General features: G+C 36.9%; 1 pseudogene across 1 annotated transcript; it reads right to left on the minus strand.

Annotated features, from left to right (window-relative positions):
• Nucleotides 1-206: 206 nt before the first annotated feature.
• LOC103709010 (golgin candidate 4-like) lies at nucleotides 207-20,900 on the minus strand (annotated as a pseudogene). The gene is made up of 14 exons (XR_015969048.2): nucleotides 20,346-20,900; nucleotides 16,781-16,909; nucleotides 15,507-15,704; nucleotides 15,110-15,245; nucleotides 14,970-15,034; nucleotides 10,521-10,691; nucleotides 10,210-10,323; nucleotides 9,235-9,354; nucleotides 8,022-8,318; nucleotides 7,799-7,864; nucleotides 4,838-5,040; nucleotides 3,157-3,211; nucleotides 2,871-3,056; nucleotides 207-765 (listed from the first exon to the last, which is right to left on the minus strand). The product of XR_015969048.2 is annotated as a golgin candidate 4-like (transcript).
• Between the last annotated feature and the right edge of the window lie 212 nt (nucleotides 20,901-21,112).

Here is a 21,112-nt window from a genome sequence, read left to right on the forward strand (position 1 = left end):
TTGGATTTTTTTCTTTTATTTTCTTTCGATTTGGGTATCAGTTCTCGATGGTATGTTAATTATGTTATAACCTGCCGATCATTAGCTTGCACTACTCTAACAGCTTGTTTGCATGCATTCTTGTGTTTTCTGATGTTATGCATGTTCACTGGTGTTCGAGTCAAATCAGGTGCAACGTGTATGTTAACCATGCTTAACAACAAAAATGGCAAACCTTTCTTTACATATTAAAGAAAGCTCCACTCTCTTTTACATATTAAAAGAATTTGGACACTAGACAGAGGGAACAATGCTTTTTGATCATAACTAGTGGAAGGCACTCCACTCTCTTTTACATATTAAAAGAATGCAATCAAAATTTGAATACACTGATTTTCATATGAACAAATGGGATATTTACCTCAACAAGTTTTAGATGACCATACCTACATTAGCTCTTACCTCCATTGTGCATTTCGAATGACGGTATCTTGGGGCAACCTTGAAAATGAACTCCTTTCCGATGGATAGAATGAGGACGTAAGAGGAATTGTTGCAAATTCAGCATCCGAAGGTTCAAAGAGCTGATTTTGTTTTGGAGGTGGTCTAGTTATCAGTGCAGTTGGAAAACTAGAAGCAGTACTAGTACTTGGCAACTTTGTTCCATGCTCAGTGTTTGATTGCATCATTGTAGAGATTGTGCTTCTGTTCTGCTTCTGAAGATTCCCTCCTCTCTCTTTCTTCAGATTCTTTGAGAAGAAAATCAACCCACATATCTGCAAATGACTGGCAAACAAGACAATAATGAGAAGATCAAGGAAATTTTAAAAATTAATTAATCCTGAAATGATAGATTTACAACTATAAGAAAGTTTCATCTCTATCTCTACATAAGTTTCCGTACAGGCATGCATAGTTGCGTGCACAAACACATGCATGCACCACAAAAACTCAAGCAACACTGTTCATCTTCTCCACAAGTTCAATAAAGGCCACGGTTGGTCTGCTGTTTTCTAAGGTCTAGAGATGGCAATTTACCACCTAACCCACCAACCCAACCTGCTTTAAGCTGGATCACATGTAGCATTAATGGATTCGAGTCATAAATGGGTCAACCAGCTCAGACTCGTTTATTAAACAGGTTGAGTTAAGAATTGGATTCCTGATCTCTTGTTTTGACCTGTTCAATAGTTGGGTTCAAATCATGACCCAACCTATTTAACTTGTTTAATCCATTTAAAACCCACATAATCCATTTAAAACCCATTTAACCGGACCAATTTAACCCATTTAATCCATTTAAGACTCGCTCGACCCATTAACCTGATTCAACCTGTTTATCATATCGGTTATGCATGTCGGGTCGAATTACTTGTTTAATAAAAAGGTCAAGTTCGGATCTAGATTTTTGACCCATTTATAAATGGAACGTGCTCAAGTTGACAGATGTTTGATCCAACTCGCATCTGACCCAACCCATATCCAATTACAACCCCTACTAAGGTCTAGGGCCATAGAAGTGTCGGATTCAGATCGGATCCATGCTGCATCCGCATCCGAACTCAGATGAGAAAACCCAAGTTCGACTTCGAGTTCGAATCCATCAAAATAAGCAAGTTCCAAACTTGTATTTAAACTTAATTAGTAATCAGATTCGAGTTTGGATTCGAGTTTTTTGAGGTTCAATTTAGCACATGGATTTTATTGAGTCAATTAGTCAGGGGTTAACAATTTCCAGAATTGAAAGCACTCCCATCTAAATATACTCCATATATAGTAAATTTGTGGCAGACTGGCGAGAGAGGGAGATGACATGGGAAGCAAATGATTAGTTTTGAAAAAATCCAATCACTTTTGAAAACAAATTTAAATTTCTTTAATGTTTAGTTCGATTGAAATATAATCAAAATCTGAGCGTCAATTGGGATTTTGGAACTGAAATAACAGTGAGCAAGACTTAAGGAGAGCAATACATGAGATGTAAATCCAAACATGAAGAAAAAGAATTAAGACAAGTCATGTACCCGCTTCTCATTATATTTTTATATTTACATATACTACATATGCGTATATATATGTAGTTGGTTTATCAGATTTTCGGATTTTCAGATTCGAAGATAGGTACATGCAAGTTTTTGATCAGATAAAAAAATCTGATCCTATATATACAATCCAACTTCGATCCAATAAGGTTACTGAAAACTTAATTTGGATCCATACCTAATTATTACAAAATAATCAGGTCAGTTTATCAAGTTTTCGGGTATCACTTACACCCTACTAAGGACTAGCAGACCTTGGATCTCAGTAGCCCCAATATCTGCAAATTAACAAGCACTTGGACCCAATGTGCCAACATGCTTACTGACGCATGATACATAAGTCTTACATAAGTCTTTTTTTTTTTCACAGACAGTACCATGGACCAAAAGTGCAACTACAACCAACTACTGCAGAATCTAAACTGCCAGCTGATATATTGATAATACAGCAATTTCATGCTGCAGAGTACCATGATTCTTGGGTTTTACTTATACTAAACAGCCTAGATATTCTTCACATAACTTAAGTTGTTAATCCACTTGATTCAATCCTATGGCATGCAAGTACAAGCATGGTATTTATTTTAGTGTCATGCCAAACTCTCAACCATGCAGACTGATGGTAGTAATGATGCCCAACAGTATACGTAGGTTGCTCAGAATACCAGCAGACCTAACCCATTTCAACCCCTCCAAGACAATATAACGACTTTGCAAAAGCCGATGTATGGAAGTCTGGAACTGCCACTAGGCTTTAAATATAATCAAATGAAAATCCCTTCTGTTAAGAGTAGAAGAGGATGGGAGACATGAAAAATAAGGGTTCAAAGATGTGAAATAAAGACTAACCTGGTTTTCAGAAGGTATATGAGAGGATGTATCAGGTGAGCTTCCTCCGAAGATGCCTCCAACAAGGCGTACTGGTAGACCCAGGACACCTCGAACAACACCTTTACCTGCAGAATGTTGAGCAAAACCTATTCTTTGCTTCTCTTCCTCAGAAAAACCCAGCATGCGAACCATAAGATCCAGAACCTGGTAATCTCGAAATTTCACAAAATCAGTCGTGGCCGTCTTTGGAAGGTGCATAGATCCAACTAGTATAAATTATCTGCTCAATTGGAGAATTAATTACCTCTTTGCTGTGATTCCTCTGAAAATATGTCACTAGCAATTTGATCACAATGCGCCTGCCAGAAACATCAACATCCACCATTTTTTGAGTTTTGTTGCTCAATTTGCCCTAGAGAAAAGAAAATAAATATGCTGCAGAGACAGTTGAAGGAATTCTAAAATAAGAAAATATCCTACAGTCATAATCTAAAATTTAATCATGACGGATAATCCAGCACCACGTTTGTGTAGATATGTTGGCTTATTTGCAGAATGACAATTGCAATAATGGAGACTATGCATTACAAGAATGTAAGTCCCACTGAATTCAGCAAAATTATATCCATCCAGATAAGAAAATAAATACATCACAGTAAGACATTTGAATAAAGTCTTAAACAAGGAAATATCCTACATAGTCTAACATGAACATGAGAGAAGATCCAACACCACATTGATCAAGACATGCAAGCTTATCCACAGAATAACAATTTCAATGATCCATTAATTTCATTAAAAAATATATTCATCCAAATAGATCAGGCAATTGTGTAGCTGGATCAGAAGAAAAATCTAATTGCCAGGAAGCTTGGATCTAACTTCTAAAAGTCAAGAATGAATGAAACAAGGGCAGGTAGGGATGCAAAACTGAACTCTCCTTTCAAAGCAAAGGCTTGTATAGAGCAATAGTGCATATATTGATTATAGAGATTAAAAGAAAAAAAAATGATGACAATTGGCCGCCTCCTCTAAACCCAATATGGAATGAGCAATAAATTCTAAGTTACATGGTGAAATTAGGATCTGGAATAACCAGCTCCATATATAAATTTCTAATAAATTCGAAGCACAAGAATTAGAAAACTTTACTCCATAGGATGGTGGTTAAAGGTGCTTTTCTTCATGCCACTGTTTGGATTAATTAAAAGACCTCCGAAGAGTGCTCAGAATATAAACAAAACAGGTTACCAAAAAGAGTGTTGCTTATTCATTTTTAATAGTTTGGCAGGCAGGTTGGCGAGAGGTGAAGGAAACCCTTTTAGATACGACATATTCTACTTACTAGTTAGGCAAATGTTGTACAGATGCGTTGAAACAATAACAATCTACCCCAGCAATGGAATGAGCATCCCACCAGATGGACTTGACCTATATGGCAAATGAAATACCATATGAAACATTATTACTAATACATTTGAAGGCACTGGACTGCATATTGTAAATACTATATAATTCAAATCTCCAAATCTAAATAAGGTGGTTTCTATTGCCTATTATATTACATGGGGGGCCTTGGGGGGGGGGGGGGGGGGGGGGGGGGGGGGGGGGGAGGGGGAGGGTGGTGAGGGGAGGTGGGGGGGAGGGGGAGGGGGTGCAGGTATCAGGATCTTGCGCATATGAAAACAAAAGAACATTTGATCCTCTTTCTCCCAAATACCAACATTCAAGCTCTCCTGCCTGCATACCCTTCCAATACAATATGAAGAGAACCTGCTCATTGGGGTTGGCCCAATCAATCCATGTTAGAGGAGCTGGGAATTACAAACTCGAAATTGCCAATAACTTTGTCAGTCAACAAAAGTATGAAGCTAGACCCATCAAATGAAGACCAATCATTTCAACCAACTTACTGGAGGAGTATACCAGCAACTTGTTCACAAAAATGACTGTAAATGACTAGAAAGCAAGGCCAAAGAAGTTACCTGTCAACACAGTTATCTGAATCCAGTGACATCCTATTTAGTCTTGTCATACTTTGTTCAAGTGCACGGCGTAATTTTGAATTGTCCTCCTCAAGCTTCTGTATGGAGTGCTTGGATTCTGATAACATCCTCTCAGCTTGCGTAAGTTTAGCAGCCATCTCTTCTTTTTCTCTATTTGACATTTCCAGCCCTTGGTTTGCAACCTAGAAGACAGAGGGATTAAAAAAGCATACCACATCAATAACATTAGTGCATGAATAGCAAAAACAGCATTGAAGGAATTTTGACGAGGAAAATAACATGAAGCTTTCGAAGATAACAGACTGCAATGTAAAAATAATGCATATCACAGCTTTGCATAATCCAGGGATGAAAGATCCCATGCCATAGTTCATGCCATCCAGGAAAGCCAATAATATACACAAGAACTAGCTGAACTTTACATATTGGGTGCTCAGACTAAAAAGGTCATATTCATCAATAACAAATTTTTATTTGAGAGATACACAAAATAAGCCATCATACAACGGATTATATTTCACGGTGACAATGAAATGCCTTGATATCATAAAGCTAGCTCCAGGATGGACATGAGCCAGCTCTAATGACTGCACCAGATTATGTAGAAATATTCCAAATGACATACTGGCAAATAGACAGTCCCAAAAGTTCCTTCAAATGAGATTCTCCAAACCTTACATGAAGCAACTTCATAAAGTTGATCAGGGGTGAATTAAGAAGGGAAAAAAGGAACAAAACAGTTATCCCTCACTTTAAGTCCCTTGCAACGAATTAAACCTCCTTTGACAAAGAGAAGTGACAACTCAAAGCCAATAATCCAGCAAACACCATCTACATCAAGCTTTCTATCCATGAGTGGTTATACATCATCACCAGTTGAATTTCTGATTTTTGAGGTCCTAGGCCAGGAGATTGCAAAACTGCAAATCTTGTCCATGCCAATGACATAAAGCAAGAAAAATCCAGTATTATATCAGCTACCAAGTGCCCATGGTCTCAGTCTCCTTGAAACAGCTTCACTAGCAACCAGTACAGATCTTGCTCTTGGCAAAGTAATCAACAATGAAAAGTTCCTACCTAGAATAGTTATCCACAATGACGCCTAGGCCCTAAGAAGCACCATGGATTCTAGTCAACCCTATGCTAGCACGATAATGTTCAAGGTATGTAAAATCCATCATAGCCTCCTAACCCTCCATCATAGCCTTTGGCAGCATCGCTTGTCGCACCCTCAACAGCTTGACCCAAACCTCTTCATTCCCATCTTCTCCCCCAATCTAGTGGAATCTGACCAAGATTCTCTCAGACAACCATGCCATCCTCGCCCTCATCTCTTCGATTGCTCCACTTGCTTGATTAGCACCATCCTCACCTCTGCCATGGATGCCTTATTCTGGTTTTGGGGTTTCGGGCAAAAAGATCTCTTCCCCCGGTTTTAGGGTTTTCGAGGGCCTGGAGGAAGTGAGATTGAGGTGTGAGAACCAAGAAAATGGAGGAGGCAGGGAGCTTGAGGTTCAGACTATGATCAGCAAGAGGAGGCAATCAATTATAGAATGTTGAACCACATAGACCTCCATAACATATTTAAGGTATGGGCCTCCTCGCCAGGAGACTTCTTCGCCCTCCACAATCACTTCTCACCAGAAGTTCCCCTCCAGTGACCGGCTCGACAATCCTATTGACCAGCTCCACTTTGCCTACGCCTCGACAACATTCTTAGCTGCTCAGACAACCATGTCGCCACCATTATCTGCCACACCTAGGCCCTCAACTGCGCGTCATCCACCATGTCGGGCTTGACTCGAGCCACTTGGGCTCAATTCAAGTTGCACCTTCTAATCGGGCTCGGGTCGAGCTCCAACCTAACATGGAAATTTTTTTTCAGGCTTCAGCCCATCCCAAAGTCCTAAAAAAATTCCAAGCCAGGCTTAGACAAGGATGCGGCATGGCCTGACCCGATTCCAGACTTATATGTGACACATGCATCCATGATGACTACCAAGACGTGTTAAGGGTCCCCACGCCTAATCAACATATACAGAGTGAAAATGAATAATGCACTAACAATATCATAACTGCCATGTTTGCCTATATCATGTACCTTAAAACATCATTCATGAAATAGATGCTTATGTATTATGTACATAGTAAGGGCTCAACAAGGTAAATATCTGTGTTAGTAACACAATAAGAATGAAGGCTTTTAAGTTTGAATTGGTAAATCAAAGAAAGCTTGAACAGAAGTAATCAAAAGAAAATTAAACATGCTTTCCAAATTCCAAATCATGGTCGTTTGCCCTTTGATAAATCATTTTCTGAGCAAGAATCAAGTAACCAACCAAAGTCAATGAGATAATAGTACATTCTTAAGGTTCATATTCGTGCATATATTAAGATAAGAGGATAGCATCAATATAGGATCTCATTTTAGAATCTGTATCACAGCTTTGAATCTCAGAGTTGCAGTTTACCCAGACATGACACTAACTTAAATAGAAATTGTTATAATTTCAAATCTTGAGAACTTCTTATCTCGAGAAAGGTTTGAATTATAAGTTTGAGCTGCGCCATATGAATCTTAGACATGGAAAAGAAAAAGCGAACTGTTAGAGCTGCACCATATGTATGTGCGCATGCGTGCATGTATATGTGTGTGTATGTATGTATGCATGTATGTATCCTTAAACATTGAGGTGCCTCCCATCTGCAAGTTTGGCTATTATAGTACATGTAGAGGTGGAAAACATACTGAAGCACTTAACTACATGAATTACATGTTATAACTGAAAACCTACTCAACTTGTCTGAGGAATGGGATAATATGGATCTATAAGAACAGATTGTGCCTTTCATTTATAAAGAGAAAAAATAAATATGAGTTCAGAAGTTAACCAATGACTTGTCTAAAATATATGGAAGGAGGGTTGAAATGAATCTTACCTTTAAAAACTCAGAAAGTTTAGTTGATTCTTCTCTTGTCATAGCCAAATCTCTTCCTAACCGCTCCTATTAATGGATGTCCAGACAAAACCAACCATCAATAAACGAGGTCCTAATAAATGATTGCTTTCGCATTGACAGAAATTACACTATAATGTTCAAGGTATGTAAAATCCAACCTGAAACCTCTGTGAAGCATGAGATAGAAAAATGTAACACTTACATTGGCTTCACTTTCAGCATAGTACTGGCCAAGAGCAGTTTGAAGATTCAGCAGTTCAAGATCTTTTGATTGAACTGTGCTCATACAGTTTGCAAGTTTTTGCTTCAGATCATTAATTATTTCATTTGATTTGTGAAGTTCATCACTTTTGATCTGTTCGATCTCCTCTTTCTTTGCTCTTTCCTGCTTTAAAGCCTTCTCCAGCTGCAGTATGTGAGCTCTTTGATATTCACAATTTGCCCGAAGTTCCTCAATGATTTTGCTGTCCTCATCCATCCTATCTGAATCTTCAAGCTCCTAGAAAATACCATAGTTGTTTTAACTGCAGCATGTATTTTTATTTTCTTGTTTATTTACTCTCTCTCACTCCCTCACTCAAGTGTACAACCATATTCCTCTAGGCATCAGCTTAGGCAGTATCAAACTAACAGATGCATTAAAATTCAATCTGTATAAATAGAAGCTTCAAACAAGATAGATAAGTGCATAAAACAATAAAAACTAACTGTTGATTACAAAGAAAACTGTCTAGAGAAACGTTTAGCACTTGGTCTTATAAAGCCTCTTTGCAAAAGAGCAATTCTAATAATAAGTCCCAAAATGAGTGAGAAGAATTCAGGTAGCAGGATGACCATTACATATCTTAACATTTCTTGTAATATGTTTCTACATGATGGAAAAAGCAAAATTGTCTGATGTGATGCACTGCAACTCAAGGCTACAATACCATCACTATTATCAAATACATTTTGAGACATAAACAATCTGAATCAAAATGATTTATTCTGACATACAATAAAGTAATACCGATGGCCCGGATTAAAGATACAAAATATACTTATCAAAAAAACAAAAAAAAACAAAATAGCTGAAGTTTAGATAAGTTAATATGCACACCTTTTGAAGGGGCATTTATCTGATACAGACATTTCCAGAGAACTCAACATATTCATACTCAACAATCACATCAATGAACAGAAATTTTGCCCATTTATTTCAAACATCCATGTGCAGTCAGTCTGAGAAATAAGAATCATCAAATTCCCAGTACATATTTTCAAATATCTGTACAGATATATGACAATAATTAAAAGAGCATTGTGGTGAACTATTATATAGAGTTTTTCGACGATGACCTTAATAGTCATAAGCGACCAGATAGTCGGCTAGATAATGTAAATTTTTAAGCAGAATGGTTCAAGGAAACAATTACCTTCCCTAATAAGTGCTGTTTGAGCCGGCCCAATTCTTGCAATGCTTTGTCTCGTTCTTTACAAGTGTCTTTCAATGTTCCCTCTAGCTTCTTTATTGACAGAGCCATCTCTTCTGTCACCTTCAACATTACAAGCAAAAATATATTAGTCTTGAGTATCCTCTTCCTTCAATTGTGTATCACTATGATAAGAACAGAATATCAGATTTCCTATTGTGATATGCAATGTTTCCTTATAAGTAGAGATATATGTGATCCATAACATGATACAGCTACCCCCACTTACATAAACAAGTAGATAAAAAGGTCAAAAGAAATAAGGAGGTGAATGACACAGTGAAATGATTTTGATGGTGATCTGAAAATCACTGCAAGGCCATTAAGGACCTATGAAATAAATTTATAATACAGTAATACAGATAAAATTGTCAGTTATCATATAATGTAAGCGGCGGAGAGGGAGGGGACAGAAAGGTAGCATTATTAAGGATGTATTGTAGTGAAAACAAAGAATAAAGTTGGGAACTTCAATATTAGAAGAAGCTTAAAGTGGTAAAGCACTAAATTGTACAGGTAGAGAGCTGAGATTTTATCATTATCTTCCCCAACAAGATCAATGGCAGTCTATATTAAGTATTTGGGCTCAGATATTAAAAGTATCTAAAAGGAATGTGAGGAAACACAAGAACATGAAAGCACATTGTCAGCAGCCCCACAATGACATCATATATGACCCCAGGTAGCGATGAATGACAAAAGTAGAATTGACATGGTCAAACACCACATTGTTGTCATGCCATCACATTAGCTGCAGAAAGTTGGGACAAATATTGATGATTTTCTATAAAGATATTTCTAACATGTTGAACTGTCTGACATCATGCATGAGTAATATTTAGATCATCGCAAAATTATGGCTACTAGTTCTCACTCATTAACCCACAAAAACCACCAAAAAGGATAGATAAGGACTACCTCATGCGAGGTACTTGACTTCCTATTCTGAGAGTTCAGATCATCAGCATCATTTTTTTCAGATGCACTCTTCATGCAAAGTTGCAGATTTGCTTCAAGTTCATTCTTCTCTACCTACACAAAGATATCAGTTAAACAAAGAAATTGGAAGCATTCATGCATTCAGTAAAAGGTATTCAGATCATTGCTATCGACTAGGTCATGTGAAACATGAAAAAACTGATCCAAGAGTACTAGTAAATAAAAGATGTATAAAAGCACAACCATACAACCTGAAGCACGTTACACTAAAGAAGTTTATGTGCATCAACCTTCAATTTTGCATTTTCCTTCCCTAAAGTCCTGATCGTATCTTTCAAAGTCTCCAGATATTTATTTGACTCTTCTCTGCCATCCCTCCTGCTCAACTCTGCTTGCAGTTGTCTTAATTCTGATATCTTCTCATTCAATTCCTTGTGCAACTCTTTCATCTCAATCGAAATCTGCCAATTAAGTACAAGGACCATCATTTCATAGAGAGAAAAATAAGAAAACCAACATGTTCCAGAAAAAAGATACTAGAATTGAGCAAATATGTTATTAGATCTCGCATTTCTAAAAGCATAAGATATACATTCACCCAAATACTCAGAAATACATGTATTTGCATATATATACAAGAGACCTTTCTTTTATAATGGTATCTTTACATGCTCAGTAAAATGCATCTTTCATGTATGTCTTTTATAATGGTTAAGACTAAAAGAGTGTGCCATAGAAGACTACCTAAATGTAGGAACAGAGAAACGTATAAAAGCTACAAGGTGGCTAGGAAAGAAGTTAAGATGATGTTACAAGAGGCTAAATTTAAAGCACATGAAAAGTTATATCGCAAGGAAACTTAAGGATGGGGAGAAAGATATCTATAAGATTGCAAGACTATGAGATAGGAAAACTAGAGACTTGACTTAGGTTAAATACATTAAAGATGAACTAGTCCCATTAAGGATAGAATCATAGAAATGTTAAATATACACGTAGAATCAGAGTATATGAAGATAAAGGAGGCTATGAAGAGAGATAAAAATAGGAAAAACAGTTAAATCTAATGGAATCCCTAGTAAGATTTTAAGCGTTTAGGTGACGTGGGAATAACTTAGTTGACATATTTGTTTATAAGATTTTAAAAACCAAAAAGATGCTTGATGAATAGAAAACAACATTATAGTACCAAATTATAAGAATAAATGTAATCAAGGTTCATGGTCTTGGCATCGGACCCTGTACCAGTGCCACACTACCACAATATCAGTACGGTACAGTATGGTACTGGTATCGAACCGGTACGGTATACTCTGTATCGCTCAGTTCAGGCTGATACGGCATACCATGAATATATTATTCAAAAGTCTACTAGCTGTTGTAATATTAAACTTATAAGCCACACTATAAAACTTTGGAAAAGGGAAATTGAGCACAAACTAATGCGTGACAAATATATCAATCAGACAATTTGCTTTTATATCCGGAAGGTCAACTATGGAAGCTATTTTTCTACTTCAAAGGTTAATAGAGAAATAAAGAGAGAAGAGACAAGATTTTAATATAGTTTTTATTGATTTGGAGAACGCATATGATAGAGTTCCTAAAGAAGTTTTATGATGGGTGTTACCAAAGAAAGAAGTTTTTATTAGATATCTTAACGTGAGCAATTACTTGTGTGAGAACTACTAGTGATTATAGTAGGGATATTCTAATCACAATAGGTTTACACCAAAGATCTGCTCTAAGTTTTTTTCTTTTTAAACTAGTTATAAATTAGGTTATTAGGCATATTCAGGATGATATTCTTTGGTGCATACTTTTTGCAAATGCTATAGTCTTAGTGCATGAAACTAAGGTCAGGGTCGATCATAAGTTGGAATCATAGAGAAGTGCATTATCATCTAAGGATTTTACATTAAGACTAGGACGGAATACACAAAATGTAGTTTAGTAAAATTAGAAATAAAGATGAAGAAAGAGTGAAAATTGAGAATCATGAACTCTCTAAAAGTAATCATTTTCAGTATTTAGGATCGATCATTCATAAGGGGAGATTAAAGAGGATGTTATCCATAGAATTAAAGCAGGTTGCATAAAATGGAGAAATACAATTGGGATATTATGTGATTGTAAGATACCTGCCAAGTTGACAAGCAAATTTTATCGGACAACCATACAACTACCTAAGCTTTATGGTACAGAACGTTGGACAGTTATAAACATATGCACATGATGAATGTAGCTGAAATAAGAATATTGAAATGGATAATGTGGATACAAGAAAGATGGAATAAGAAAAGAACTCATTCATAAAAATATCAAAATAGCACCAATTAAGGACAAACTAAGAGAAGGACAACTTAGATAGTTTGAACATATATAGCGTAGCTGAGGAATGCACCAGTGCGAAGGAGTGATTTAATACATGTAAAAGGAAAGATGGGTAAGGTAGACCAAAAATCACATAAGATAAATAGTATGAAAAGACTTGATATCTCTATATCTTTCAAAAAGTATGGCCCTAAAGACCTACACAGAGTGGAACAGAACAAAATGATTCATGTAGCCAACCCTAACTAGTTTGGAATTAAGGCTTAGTTAAGTTGAGTTGAATTGGATATCTTTTTATGCTCACCACCATTAGGGAATGGTTATAATACAAGAGGGATGCATTAGAGAGGTTCAAAAATAGGGGTGAATCATCCAACCACTCATCTTTATTCCCATGCTCGCAAATGCGTTGATTAATAAAAAACCTTTCTTCATTGTTGTGCTCACATTCAGCCCATTTGTCTCTAAAATGTGATGAATATAGAGTGAGGGACAAGAAAGAAGCACAATAAAGAGGATAGTGCATTTAACTGATTGTATTTCACATGCATTACACATGCCAAAAATTAGTGGCTTATGATTTTGGTAATAATATATTGCAAGAAATTTTAGTCAACAGATTGATGGAGCCAATTGGTAATGCAACACATGTATGTAACAATATAATGGAAGAGTGCAGTCTGTTCAAGCTGATGCATACCAAATAGTGCCAAGATTTATTAGTGTGGAAACATTCATTATTTCATTAGCAAGTTAAAAAAGATAAGGACTCTCAATAGAAATGATCCAAAGGAAGAAAGTTTCAGAAGCAAGGGAGCTCAGAAACCATCAGATTACTAATAATTAGCAAACCTCCAAAGCAAGGGAAAAAATTAAGGTGCAACAAAGCATACAAGGCATAATAGATGAACAGATGGCAGAAGAAAACTCAGAGTAAATGGCAAAATTTAAGGCAGCATCTGCAAGCAGGTAAGTTGTGTAGCACCTGCTCACGAAATTGTATTACCTTTCAAGTTATATAGTCCAGACTGGATACAATTATTGCAAACCTGACATCAATATCCAATTTTCTATCCAGTGTGACAAACAACTAGTATGCCTTTCTAAACAGTCCTCTATGTTTTAAGGCAAGGCCCTTTCTTGGCCAAAAGTTGCTTTGCTAAGAATCTAAAATCAACTCACAGGAGAGTTTTAAAAATTTTAAAACTTTATGGATGTATAAAAGTCCATAAAGTTGATGCTATATAGGTGGGATCTGCCTTGCTGTTTAACGTCAAGGATTTGCTGTTGGGTCCAACACCAGGAACATGTTTTCTTATTCGTAAGGAAATAAGGAGGAGAAACATATTGTCGCAAAAATACATATCTCCAGGAAAGCTGCTTGTGGAAAGCTGATTTAATGGTTCTCTATGTGCTCGTGTCCTCACTTGTCTAAAATAAAATGCAGCTAACTTAATCATGTGCATTTATATGACTTGTTTCTCACTTACATATCCAAAAGCGCTTCCAAGATCTGGAAATCACGCAACAAAGATACCTAGAAAGCAAATAAAAGAAATGAGAAAGGATGGCAAAATGGAAAGGAAGCATATACGAAAAAATAAGACAACTTCTATAAACGAGTTCAAGGGGCACAAGGGGTACATAGCAGCAAGAGGAAGAAGCTGCATGTATTTCTCACTCTTATTTCTAATATAGAAGTAACCTTAAGAAATATTAAATGGAACTTGAGAAAATAATTCCACTTTTCTTACTTGAATTCAGGTTTCAGGATGGCAAAAGCACATGGTTCAGGATACAAAGGAATTAATTTGACCAAGAAGGGAGTTCACACCATGCAGAACTACAATTGAAAAGCTCTCAATCATTAAAAATATATTAATCTTCCTATCAAGATACACCAGCCTTCAGGAGCAGAAAATTGTCCCTCAAGCCAAATGCACAGTGATAAAATAGTCTACCTCTGCACCTGCTAATTAAACTCTCATCTTTAAATGTCTTTTAAAGCATGAGCTGATGAAGTTGAAGTCTGGCTTCATTTACTTCACTGGTCCTTACATATTCTAGGAACCTTGAGAGTTTTTTTCATCTCAAAGAAAAAGTAGTCAATCATAGTCAAACCTTGGTAACCACAGAGCTGTCTACTTTCATGCAAAGGAGACTAAGAAATTCAACATTAAGATGCCAGAGGAATAATAAAGTTGTCATAAATATATATCAGAAATCCTTGCCAACAAATTAGCTGGGAACTGTGTTGAATCTGCGCAATGAGCATAGAGGACATAATGAATTGCACAACAACCTTTAAGTTATGTCGGACAGAGTAAAACAAATAATGGCAAAAGACAAAAAGACAATACATATAATGCTCAAACTTCTTACTGGAAGTTCAAACTAGAACTTACCTTCTCCTTGTCCATTTTTAAATCATGGAGTTCCCTCAAAGAAGATTCATTCAGCCGATGCTCCTCTGAATAACATAAAATATCAGAAACAAGATTAAATAATGAAGGAATTATGCGCACAAACTATCCCAAGACAATACCTCGTAACTTCTGCTTCATGATTGTTGCATTCTCACGCTCACTGTCAACTTGTGATCTTAGTTGTTTAATTTCAGAGTCAAGACTAGCCTGTATTGCTGCCAATGATCTGTTTTCTTCAAGCAAATCTGGGTGATCCTACAAAAATGATCAATTTCCTAAATCCATGTAAATTCATTATATACTAGAACTGAAGTACATGAAGTATACATGCATCAAGAAAATATTAAACAGATATTATCTTGTCAAAAAATCAAATAAATATCAACCATTCGTAGCAAACTTCCTATCATAAAATGTTTCTATACATCCATTAGAAGATAAGCTATAGCCAGTTAGCATTATTGAATAGCATACAGTAGTAGGTGAGAGTTAAGAAAGAAATGATGTGGTTAGTACCTTCCTATTGCCCTGTGAATTTGCAAATTTCAGCTCCCTCGTTTGTTGCATTGCATCAAGTTGATTTGGTTGCATAGCCCCATTGCAGTATCCATCCTGTTTGGAGGCATCATCTTTTGTTGCATGGTTTTCAGGAGAATGAAAATTTTCTTGAGCTTTATGTCGCTGTTGTCTGATGGGTGATTTGTCAACTGTGCTCTGCAAAGATCTCAAGCCGAATAAGCAATCATGGCCTAAATGAAGGTGATGATAGGCTAAAATTTTCTACAACGATCTCAAAGACTAAAAGCTGCACCATTAGCATAGCAGTGGCAATTAAATGCATCTTCATGTAACAACTGAATGATCATAAATTGAAAATAAATGAATGTTGTAAACATAGGAGAATGGTGATTCCATCACAATGTGAATATGATGGCTGCAGCCATCTGAGTGACAGTTGCAGGCCAACAAAGAAAACAAGAGACAGTAGAGAAGCACAACTTGCCAAAGGAAATTTGAGAGAGAGAGAGAGAGAGTTGTCGTGGGAAGGTTTTTCTGATATGGTGTCTAGTCAGGCAAGTTTACAACTTATATCTGTGCAATTCAACCACTAGTGGAGACATACATACACATACTTGAACATGCACATTATTCACTTGCATGACCTTCTCGCTGCATGCAAATTAGATCATGACTATGAAAAGAACAAAGAAGTGTTATCAAGACAAATGGAATTCACTCTATGAATTCTTTTTGCTACTTTTCCCTGTACAAAGGTCATCAACCTATCTTGAAACAAGTCATTAAGGTTTCTTGACCACTTCCAGAGAAGACTTATTTCTTGACCACTTCCAGAGAAGACTATCTATGAAGAATGGAGGTTGATTTGGTTGTTGCAACAAACTTCAAAATGTACACGTGCAAGCACCTACTATAAAGTGTGAAGCAAAGGAATCCTTATATTCAACCAAACAGAGGATTATAAAAAGTAGATCTACAGCTCCAGAAATTATGAAAAAATAATCTGAGTTGAAGAAGAGAGTTTGATCTACCAGCTTACTTCGTAATGAGTACTGACAAGATTAAATATCGAAGCAAAAGGCATTCAAAATTCTAACAGGCTGCATGCATTCACAGATTAAGTACTACTGACTAATTGAGAGTAGAGGCACAAATAAGCATTCTTAGTAAGTCTTATTTAGTTATTGACCAGTCCAACCTATCATTTAGTCTACTAAATCTTCCGAACTGAATCATCAGGTGCTATAAAACGTGATACATGGAAAGATTACCTTCAGCACATTAGAGCAATTTGATAATGTCTTAAGGCTCTCGTCTTTTAATGTATGTCCAAGAGCATTTTTTGTCTCCATATTTCTCCTTAATAAACCATTTTCCTCACATAGTTTGGAAAGTTGCTCCTGTCACATATGACAAGATAAATGAAAAGTAACACATGCTTAAAGCTAAAATTAACATTTATTGTGTCAAGCTGTAGACATCACTGCGTCTCATTTTGTATTTTGACTAAAGAACTCCGATCAAAAAAGATAATGGCTGAAGTGAAAATTTTGGAAATGATTGTTAAAATAAGGTACGTCCCTTAGTGAAGAAAAAATATGCCAGACAGAAGGGAGCTGATAGAAAGATCTTCCATGATAAATAAGAAGTAGCGACATTTGAACTCGGTATAATAAACTTAATCCCAAAATATTAGAGGAACTCTCGAGAAAATTACAATAATCAGTATAGAATGTATAATTCCAACAGATATCAAGAATTAAAAAAAAAAATCAAATTTTCTGTATCCCTCAAATTAGAAAACTGACCATAAGAAGCCATCAAATCTATTATATGCTATAAAATGTGCAAAAATTTATAATAACCACACAGACACATTAATTTCCAAAAGATATAAGGAACTGAAAAACCAATTTTCCTCAAGCCTTTGAAATAAAAAGCTAAGTAGCTAACAAAAAGAAACCGTCAAGCTATTATATGCTACAAAGACATGCATCAAAAATAAAGAGATAAAAGAAATCCAGATACAAAGTGTGTGCAGACAACTGACAGGACCAAATTATGCAAATCCAGATACAAAAGATGAAAGAATCTGAAAAAGAGACATATATTAAGAAAAGAGGTAACTTGTGGTCAGAGAAGAAAAGAAGCATAATGTGCAATTACAGCATAATTAAATGAAAGTGCCTTAATTTCATTTTCAGATGCTTGAAGCTTCTGGATATCTGCTTTATATTTTGCTATCTACAATGAAAGGAATAGTGTTATCACTATCACATGCCATTCATCATTACACATAGCAATCTATTGCTAAATATAAAATTAATATGCAGTTAAAAAAAAACCAGCATGATCTTATCAACCAATCCTAGAGTAAATGAAACAGAAATTAGAGGGAATATGATGCAGGACAGAAGAAGACGAAGAGAGAAGATGAGGAGAGAAGAGAAGGGAGAAATCTCACATCTTATGAGAGAAAAGAAAAGGTGATCAGCAAGAGGAAAGGGGGTGAGCTTCTTCTTGTTGTTTTCCTCTCTCTCTCTCTCTCTCTCTGTGTGTGTGTGTGTGTGTGTGTGTGTGTTTTGGTGCGATGAGGCGAGCACAACCGCGGTGGTGGCGATGGACCTAGGAAGGTGGTGCTTATGGTTGGCTGGGATTGCGGTGATGGTGCAATGGAGATGTTATGGCAGTGGTGGTAGATCGAAGTTTGCTCTGATACCAAATTGACGCCGAACAAAATAAGCTTTGGTACCAAATTAACATGGGGCAGAAGAAGAAGGAGAGAGAGGAGAAGGAGAAGAAGAAGAAGAAGAAGAAGAAGAAGGAGAAGAGAGGAGGAACGAGGAGAAGAAGACAGAGGAAGAGGGTAAGTTAAGATTCCGTACTCTCAAATCTGAATAATGCAAACTATATTCCCAATTAACACAATAATGGGTTTATATAGACAACCCAAAATTCTAATTAGAATCCACATAAAAATAAAATACTGAAGTCCTCATAAAATTCTAATCCTACAATCCACATAAAAATAAATTTATCTAATTTTCAAATAAAATAATTTTTTTTAATTTCTATATTAACAGAAATGCGCTTAGATTTCTTATTAACAATCCTCCGTCAGAATATCTTTAGTCCCTTGCAAAAATCACCCCAAGTTTCACACAGGTACAGTGAAGGATTGTTAATACAAAGCACAATAGTAAACAAAACATGATTTGTTAATATTACTATATCAATATGTTGCTCAATGCACTCATCATGTAAACATCTATCCAGCCAGCCAGCTTACCTGATTCATCATTTGTAACCATCCATCATAGTATAAGGACAAAAGGATAATGATTTTTCATCAGTCTCTTATTGGAGAAAGCCATCCATACTACCAATATATAAGTCAATGAATCCCACTAATCAGAAAAAGATAATCCCAGCTAGTTGAGGATCCAAGGTGCTACTTCTTGATGATTAATTATCAACATACATGATACGCAACACACTGGACCATATGAGTAAAATCAACATAATATCAACCTTCTCAATTATATTACACTTGGGAGGTGGGAAAAGAAAAATCTTAACATGAAGAATTCTGCCCTCCTTAAGACTAATCTACAAGTAGGAAATTCCAACCTCAGTTACAGCTGAAAGTTTTTGCAAATTATCAAGAGCACCATATCGCGATTTCAAAAGAACTCTTGGAGTTGCATGCCATTTTTTGTCATGGAAACTAAATAGAGGCATGACTACTAGTTCCCCACTGTAACAAACACACCTTTGCTACATTAACTCAGGTGCTTGTAACAAGTGTGAAAAGTGTCTAGGTATCAAATCTTTCTAATATTTAAGAATTTATTTTTTAAAAACAAGTGCCCTAGTGACATGCCAATATCCATGTGTACAATTGATTTTGGCTGATAAATCTAGAGTGAATGATTCAGATAACATCACAAATCACGCCAATAGCAAACTAGCCTCTTCTACACAAATAAGCGCTTTACAAACATTTTATCTTGCGCGCATGAAGCAAGACACAAGTTGATTACCCCAACTTCAAAGTAGAGAGTACAGGAATAAACTACACAAAAATTTCCTGAAAACCCAGATCTTTCTAGTCAGGCTTGGACTCCAAAGGGCTACAGAAAAGTGCAACTCAAGACTTTGTCATCAGTTACAAGTTACAACCCTCACTCCCCAAAAGACTCCCAAATAGTACCTTGTGCACGAAGAAGCCTTTGTCCCAAGTATTATTGATGTTATATTTCAAACCATATTGCTCGGAAGAGCTTATATTACTAATTTTATCAATTTGAACCTTAGAGCCACCTTTCTGTATTTTGAGAAATCATCGTACATAACCATATTGTATCATCCTCAGTTTTCAAACATTGAAAACAATCATGCATATACAAGAGCTAAGGACTTTTTTTTTTGGGGGGGGGGGGGGGGGGGTACCCGAAAAAAAAGAAGAATTAACGTCAATACCATATCGTTTCTCATGCCGGATACTAAGTTTAAGACTAATTGAAAGATCAGAATGCGCTAATGTAGATGTGGCTACTAATTACCGAACTTTCAGAGCAGGTTCGTTTGTTAAAGCTTTCAAACCAAAGTTGAGATCCTGAAGCTGAACTACTTGAATAGATAATGCCAGCTCCAAAATATCAAAGCATGACTTCTTATGCGGAAATCAGCAATAGATTGTCCGCCCTTTTTTATCCCAAATTGGTTATAAAGATCTATAATTCCACGGACAGCAAGAATTCCCCAAAACTGGAATCTAAAGCAACCTAATAACGGAACAATTCTTATAAAATTTCCCGAAATCGGTCATCGTACCTCGTCGTGGGGCTCCGAATCGGTTCGATAGGCGACCGGCGAACCGGCTGGGGACGTAAACCTGGCGGATCGCCGGCGGGAAAACCGGCGAACGGAAGCCGGCGAATCCTCCCCCACTGCCCCTCGAGGTTGGGGGACCTCGAGCTCTTCCTCGTCGTCCAGCACCTCGCTGGCGATCCGGGAGAGGCTCTCCTTGTACGCCGCGATCGAATTCCGCATCATCCTCCGGTCCCTCTCGGATCCCAGAACCCCTTCCAATCCAAGATCAAGAAGACGAAATCTAGGGCAAGAATGCGGTCCCGACAAAGAACGAAGAGAGGTCGGTAGATCTGGAGGAGGGAACGCCGGCGGCGCAAAGGTTTTTACGGGGGAGTAATTCCGGGAGGAGAAGCGTTTATTTGTTTCTTTTTTTTTTCTCTTCTTGGAAAAAAAAATGGATATCGATGATGATTTCCCGTAGGAAATTAGAAATAAGAGATTGGTGGCTCCGGTCGGGGAGGGGGAGGGGTTGGCTCGGACGAGAACGGTTTACCGCCTTTACGGACACGGAAGGTTGCAGTTGCGAGATGATGAAAACTCAATTAAACGTGGCGGGTTGAGCGGTAGCGACGGCAACATGTGTCCACTTGGCTACACATATAGTCCGGGAGAAGGTTCCTTCTAAACGAGGGCTGCGAGGAGAAAACGTGTTAAAAAGCGTGAGGTGGATGAGGAATATATGTGGTTCGCCCAAATTCTTCGTGCCTGACTGCCAAAAGAATTTTTTT

The sequence above is a fragment of the Phoenix dactylifera genome, chromosome 9 (genome assembly GCF_051530095.1).
Source record: "Phoenix dactylifera cultivar Ajwa chromosome 9, Ajwa_hap1_PhDact_Kaust_v1.1, whole genome shotgun sequence".
NCBI classification, from domain to species: domain Eukaryota; kingdom Viridiplantae; phylum Streptophyta; class Magnoliopsida; order Arecales; family Arecaceae; genus Phoenix; species Phoenix dactylifera.